Consider the following 8156-nt stretch of genomic DNA (forward strand, 5'->3'; position numbering starts at 1 on the left):
TTCCTATCATTTTAGATCAAGAATTACAAAATCTGGGCCTAAACCGGGGAAAAGCAAAACAAGTGGATTAAACCAAACTAGTCATCCACATTTTGCAATCCGAGGTAAGTTGTATGTAAATAATACAATTACATTGTTATTATATGTATTTGAAATGATATAGCATAAATTGCTTGTTTCTGGAAATGATTATGTATGATGAATCTTGAGATAGTAAAACCTTCATTTGAACTTTAGGAAATACATCTGATACTCATGCCATGACATTCGAGTTATTTTTGTGCTAATGTAAGACATGTCTAGGACATGCATCGGCCACATTATGGGAGCCAGTGTAAGACCATGTCTGGGACATGGCATCGGCATTGAGACGAGAGCTACCGTAAGACATGTTTGGGACATGCATTAGTCTCGAGATGTAAGCCAGTGTAAGACATGTCTGGGACATGCATCGGCTACAAGATGTGTCAATGTAAGACCATGTCTAGGACATCGCATCGGCCTCAATTTTGATAGTCAGTGTAATACCATGTCCGAGACGTAGCATCGACTTGATGGATGAGCTAGTGTAAGACCATGTCTGGGACATGGCATCAGCATTATACCCTATATTTAAGGTTTAATGAATATCCGATAGCATTTCGAATGGTTTGACGGTGAGAAATTCAGTTTAAGTTTAACGAGAAAAGTATAACCATGTTGTGAGTGGTACAGCTACCTATTTGAAATGTATGAGATGAGAGCTTAAAATATGCTATGTGAATTGTATTGGGTAATGATGAGTAAGTTGTGTTTATGCTTACTTTTTTATTATGAGCATGATGATGGATGGTAAAGTTATTATTATATTTAATTGCATGCAACTTACTAAGCTTTATGCTTACCTTATTTCTTTCCATTTCCTTTTAGTGCCGCCTAATTAGCTCGTGTATCAATGGTCTTCGGAGGCATTGATCATACTATCAATCGAAGCACTTGGTATAGTTAGATCTCTTATTTTGATTATGGCATGTATAGGACTCTTTGATTTTGTTTTAGTGTCACATTATTTTGGGGCCAAATGTGTTGGCTTGCTTTAATATTTGACTCATTTTGTACAAAGCCGTGAAAATGGTTAATATTGAAAGTTATTATATGAATGTAAAGTAGTCTTTCATGAATGAGGAATTGTTAGTACGGTTGTTTGGTTATGAAATCATATTAATATAGACTTTGATATGTTGGTTGTTGTTATGTTGTGTTTCAGGGTGGCAAAGTGCTTGGTAGATGGCCCTATATTGTCCACACGGGTAGACAGACGGGCGTGTGTCTAGGCCGTGTGTGACACATGGCCAACCCCATGGGCGTGTTGTCCAGTCGTGTGTCCCCTGCACGTAAAAATTTCATTTCAATATGCATGGTAGTAAACACACAGGCAGAGACACAGCCGTGTGTCTCATCCGTGTGAAAGACACGGCCTCTAGCCATGGGCGTGTGCCCTAAATTAGATGCTGACGTCAGAAATAGAATGTCATGGTTTTTAGACACGGGCGTGTCATGGCCGTGTGAGGGACACGGGCGTGTGTCAGGTCATGTGAAAACCCCTATAGGTTCGAATTTAGAAATTAATTTATATGGGCATGGGACACGGGTGTGTCCCTAGAGGCCTAGGCCGTGTGTGTCACATGGGCCATCAGGACGGCCATGTCATTATGAACATATGGGCATGTTGCCTTTCCACACGGGCGTGTACCTTGTTTCAAAGGTTATTTTCCCTAGTGTTGGTTAAAGGGCCTGAGTTGGTCCTGAATGGTTTGCAAGAGATGTTTGGGGTCTCGTAGGCCCATGTTAAGGAGTTTTTAGCAAAGTTTGAAAAAGTTTTAAATTTTGTCGGGTTCGTATGATCTGACTTAGTACAAATGTATGGGATTTGTGAGCAGTAATGCCTCATACCCAATATCGGCTTTGAACTCAGGTAATGGGTGTTACAGAGCTAACTTTGAATTCATATAGATCGAGAAAAAAGGAAATCAGACTTAGATCGAAGGAAATCCAAAGTTGTCAATTAATGGATCCGAACCGTTCATCGTATATACAAGGTAAGTTCATATGCAAATAAATGTCTTTAAATTTGTAACGCCCCAATTTTCGGGAATTTTAAAAATGTTGGAAAATTTTAAAAATTCTGTGTCCTGTTTGTTTGTCGTAGGATTAAGTACGGTAGTGGGCCTCTAGAAGGCCCAAGCTTAAGGTAAAACCCGGTAGTTTTAATTAATTTTAATTCCATAAAAAAAGGGGTTCTGGTTAATTGGGCTTTTAGGTATTAATTGTGTAAAATAAATCACAAGGAAGCATGTGGTAAAATGGCTAAGTGACGCCACTGGCAAGGCTATAAAAGTGGCGTGTGGATGCTAGGGAGAGCTGAGGTTCAAGTCACAATGACAACATATTAAGGGAATTATTATTTTTATGTTCAGAAAAGGTAAGTAGTGGAACTGAAGTGAAAGTCTGTCAGGAGAGGATTTAGGAGTTGATAAGGGATAGGATTTAGGAGCAGATAAGGGAGGAAATCTAGGAGCTGATCAAGGAACAAGAGGTGGCCGGCCAAGGGACTTTAGCATGGAAATTTCGGCTAGGGTTAGTGCCAGTATAAATTCGGCATTAGTGGTAAGTGGTGCCGTTTCCTGACCATTCTCTTCTTCTTTTCTTTTTTTCTTCTCTCCATCCACTTATTCTTTTCTTCTTCTTTTCCCCATAGCCGAATCCTTCAGCCACCCTACTCTATACCACCTTCCTTCCATTATTTTTAAGACTATAGCCGATTGCCTCAAATCTCGAAATCCCAAAAACTTGACTCTTTTTGTACCGATTTTTCCCTAGCCAAATCTCTTATTTTTCTCATCATCTTTGGCCGATTCTCTCAACCTCTAAACCCTATGTTTCTGTCGACAATACCACAAGTAAAAACCCTCATATTTTATCTTTCTCTACACTTTTGCAAAAAGCTGAAACTCCCACACTATCCTAGGGACATAGCCGAATACTGAGATCACTAAGGGCTAAACTTTTGTTATCGTTTGAGGGCTTAGAACTGCATTAGAATCAAGTAGGAACTAAGGGGGAACGTTGACTAGAAGAATCGGTGTATTATTTTGGTAATAGTGTGATTAAGAAGCTGTTGATCAAGGGCTTGGACAAGTGGAGCGAACGGATCTGGATCGAGACACTATTTTTGGAAAAGGTAGTTCGTGCGTGGATCTCGTCAGTGAATCGTCATAAAACAGGTGTGTAACTGACACCCTCTCATAGACTAGATCGGCAAAAGCCGAAAAGCCGAAATGCCGAAAAGTTGGTATTTTGGGAATTTTCGAGTGTGCGAATGCTTGTAAGATAGTTGGGTTTGTATGTTTGGTATTCTGAAGGTAATAAACTGCAGTACGTGCGATTTCGTGCATTTTGATAATGTGGGCTTAATGGGCCAAAAATCGGGTTCATGGGCCAACGGGCTCAATTTGGTAAGTATGCGCGGTAAGTATTCTGATAGTACGTAAATGGATAGGATATGCATGAAAACCCTAGAAGTAGCTAAATCACTACAATACCCTTATGTATGGAAAATTACCATGATACCCCTAGGTGTAAATGACCAATATGCCCCTAGGGTTAATTTTGTCTGAAAAACATGTTAATTTAAATCTGTATGATGTAAGCCATGAATGAATATTTGTTGCATGGGGACATGGGTTATATTTTAGAGGAAGCGTCCTGGTGGCTATGCCACAATTATCTGATCTGGTGGCTCTGCCACATATTTCTGTTCTGGTGGCTCTGCCACGATTATCTGTATCTGGTGACTCTGTCACATTATCTGTTCTGGCAGCCATGCTGCATAATTCTGTGGCATGTAGCGGTTGGGTGGGTCGAGTAGTCTCTCCACATGGTGAAAGGTTGGTAAGGGGGTGTATGTGGTTGGTTATGTGTTGGGTTTTGCATATACATGAAATATCTGATCTGATCTGTTATGGGCCTATGGGCTTAATTCTGTATTCTGTTCTGGGCTAAGGCCAATTTATTCTGTTTCTGTGGTTTGAGCTGATATGGGCTATGGTTGGGTCAATTTTACACACTGAGTTTCCCCAAACTCATCCCCTATTTTCATCCATGCAGGTAATCCCCAGCCATAGTGGGCTTGGAGCTGCGAGGGATTCGGAGTGGCCACTCGTTCTGCAATATGGATTTCTTCTGGTGATTTGGACTTCAATTTTCTTTACTTTGATGATTTGGGTTTTGTTATGTAATAAGGCCGCTTATGATTATTTTTAATTGGGTTTCGATTTATAACTTATCATGATGACCTTAAATTATATTAACTATCAAAATGGGCTAGATCTAGGGTTCGTTTTCCAAAAACATAAACTGATTTCGAAGTAACACGATTACAAACAAGGCTTCTGCTATGATAACATTTTACAAACTTAAATATGTTTTATTCTAAAATAGACATAATTTCAATGGTAACCTAAAAATATACGCGATGTTAGAGTGTGGCAATGGCGGTGTGCATGTCTAGGATTGGATTCGAAAGAGCTTGGTACTTAAGCAGTCCGATGGACTCACCTCCTTTTTTTGGTTTCCTACCTGGTGCGCAGCTTCCATTCACTTTAACCCTCAATGAATTAATCCTTTGAACATCAAGTACGATTTCCTAGACTTACAATGAAAAAATGTTTTAACATTTTGATGTGGCACGTCGGATCCGGTCATAACGTCTAGGACGGGTTTGGGGCGTTACAAAATTGATTTATAAATGTTTTTCATTGAATTGCTATGAATGTTGAACGAGCAAATACGAGCAAGTATCGATGAAGTAATGTTAACCGAAAGTCCCGTACAAACCCTAGGAATAGTATAGGATATGAATATCATGACATTAGGATTGCCAAGATGTGATTACATGTAAGACCATGTCTGGGACATTGACATTGTATTGTGATTACGTGTAAGACCATGTCTGGGACATTGGCATCATTATATGATTTCGTGTAAGACCATGTCTGGGAAATTGGCATCGATATGTGATAACATGTAAGACCATATCTGGGATATGGCATTGTACAAGCTATGTGTGATTTCTGAGTATCCTTAATGATTCCGAAAGGTTCAATGGGCAAAGTCAAGTTGAGAAAGAATGTGTAAATGAGTTAAGTGACTCAGGTACGTATGAGATTCATACAAGTATTGAAAAGGGAAGTATTTGATGAATTCACTTATGAAATTGCATATGTATACATTTGGGAAGGTTTGTGAACTTATATGTGTTTATTCATAGTTTGCCTATTTGATGGAAATGTTGTTGAATCATTTGGTAATTTTATTTGTATATGGCTTGCTAAGCTTTCTTTCTCTTTTTTATAGATTATCGAAGCTAGCTCGGACATCGGGGATCGTCAGAAACCATCATCACACTATTGACTACTTGTTGGTATTTTTGGATGCTTTATAATTATGGTATATGTCATGTATAGGCTAGTGATATGATGATATGTTTTGAGTTATGATATTAGCCATGAGATTTGGCTTGTAAATGTTGGTGTGTATTTAACCATTTAAGTTGGCTTAAATCATAAATTTGATAAGTGATATATGATGTATATATATATTGCCTTGTGTTTTGGCATGTTTGGTATGATTGTTATGATGGTTATATGGTTGCTCAATTAGCAAATTATCAATGATGTATAATGGTTGAGAAATGGCATGTTGTGGCTTAGTTATAAGATGATGAATTGGTATATTTTGTGGCATTATTTAGTTAATAAGATGGTAAGAAAATGTATATAGAAGTTAAGGTTATGGCATATTGTTTTGGAATGATTTTGGTTATGGATTTGAGTAATGAAATGAATGGATTTAAATGGCATGAAATGTACATGAAATGGTCATTTTTGGTTGCTTATTGTCTGTAAAAATGATGCCAAATGAATGATTTTAGGTACATGAATCATAGGTGGGAATAATGGCTTAAATCAAGCCTATTTTCGTGCCACACGGTTGAGCACACGGGCATGTAAATCGACCGTGTGACCCCTGAATCTTAGTTAAAACAAGTTAGAGAGTTACAATGCTTTGACACACGGGCATGTCTACTGGCCGTGTGTGACACACGAGCTTCCACATGGGCGTGTGTCTAGCCGTATGACCCAAGTCAGTATACCCTGTAGTTTTCCTATGGCCATGGCACACAAGTGTGTCTCCGGCCGTGTGGTGCAAGTCAGTGTGTATGCCCTGTTCTCATACGGCCTATGACACGGGCGTGTCTGGTGGTCGTGTGAGGCATACGGCCTGTTCACACGGGCGTGTGATCCCTTTATGCTTGAAAATTTTCTAAGCTTCCCAAAGTTTTCCAATGTTATCGGTTTAGTCCTGAACCTCTTCCAAGCATGTTTTAAGGTCTCGTAGAGCCTTGTAAGGTACATTATGGTTAAGTTTGATTAATGTTTATGTGATAATGGATTCATGTATGAGAAATGTATGTCGTATGATGTATTTGTTCTGTAATGCCTCGTAGCCCTATTCTGGCGATGGATACGGGTTAGAGGTGTTACATCCCAATGGGTCGGTTTTCAAGAATTTGGACTTGTGATCTGTTTGCTGTTGAAATTGGCTCGTTCAAGCTCCTAAGTGTAATACATTGCACAACAACATCAAAAATCAATTTCCTTGACCAAGAATTCCAAGATTGAAATCCTGATTTTCTTTATTCTTGAAATCACCCAAAACAAAAAAAAAAATTTGACCAAGATTCGATTTCTTGGTTTTCTTAAAAATAAAAAAGTGAATCATGATTTTATTTTTCCCTCGTATGCACTTTTAGGGTCTTCGCAACAAAGTCTTGGGTAGTTCCATTCAATCTTGCATTGATTTGTTTTGCTTTTGACCTTATTATTGGGCCTTATGGTAACAAAAGTCCATCATGTCTATGGGCTTGAGATTAGGCCCTCAGTTTCGCATCGTGGATATGATTGACTTTCTTTATCACAAAGCCCAATAACAAGTTCAAAAGCAAAGGTAAGATTGTATAAAACTATCCAAGACTTTGTTATGAAGGCCCTATAAGTTCATACAAGGAAAAAAATCAAGATTCACTTTCTTATTTTCAAGAAAATCAAGAAATTCGATCTTGGTCCAATTTTATTATTTTGGGTTATTTCAAGAATAAAGAAAATCAAGATTTCAAATCTTGAAATTCTTGATCCAAGAAACTGATTCCTGAAGCTGATGTGCAATGGATTACATTTACGAGCTTAAACGAGTCAATTTCGAGAAAAAATAGATTAGAAGTCCAAGTTCTTAAAAATCAACCCATTGAGATGTCCACAAGCCCAATATGAAGTTTGGACAATGAGTCAGTTGAATATTTGGTCAAATTGCAAAAAGGCCCAATCTGTAATTCTTTTTTAAATTTCAATCTAAGTTTGATTTAATAAGTGGATCAATATATAAGAATTCGGCCTAATGAGCCCATTTAAACCCTTGACTGAATTTCCCATTAAATTTCACACTTAGACAAGTTTTCACATGTTAATTAATTGGTTAGCTAATTAGTTATTTGATGAGTTGTCATGTTTAGTTGGCATACTTATCAAAATCGTTAAATTAAGGAGATTAGTTAGCACTTGGGTGGCTATATAGTGTGCCCTCCTATAATAGCCCGATTTTAGGGCTAATCGGAACAGTGGTTTCGAAACCACTAATCCGAGGCTGGAGAAATTATTTTTTAATATTATTTTATGTGTTATAGTATGATTATATGAGTGCATGAAAATTTTGGTGGAATAATTTTAGCGATTTTATGCTTAATTTTGAAAAGGGACTAAATTGCATAAACGGTAAAATTTGTGTTCTACTAATTAGAAGTGTCATATAGCTAGAGAATCTTAAATTAGAGGTCCTTAATGTACAAATAGGCCTTTAAGAGAATGATGGCCAGCCCTAGAGACAAGGAAATGAAATTGTCAAAGGTTAGGTGAGGTTTTGGTGACAAATTTGACTAGAAATAAAATAAAATAAAGAGAGAAAAGATATCACCTTTTCATCTTCCTCCTCTCCACCAAAAATATCAGCAAAGATAGAGGTTTTGGAAGCTTGAAATTTCAACAACTCTTCACCCTTGCAAG

This window comes from Gossypium hirsutum, chromosome A12 (genome assembly GCF_007990345.1).
Source record: "Gossypium hirsutum isolate 1008001.06 chromosome A12, Gossypium_hirsutum_v2.1, whole genome shotgun sequence".
Classification (NCBI taxonomy): Eukaryota; Viridiplantae; Streptophyta; class Magnoliopsida; order Malvales; family Malvaceae; genus Gossypium; species Gossypium hirsutum.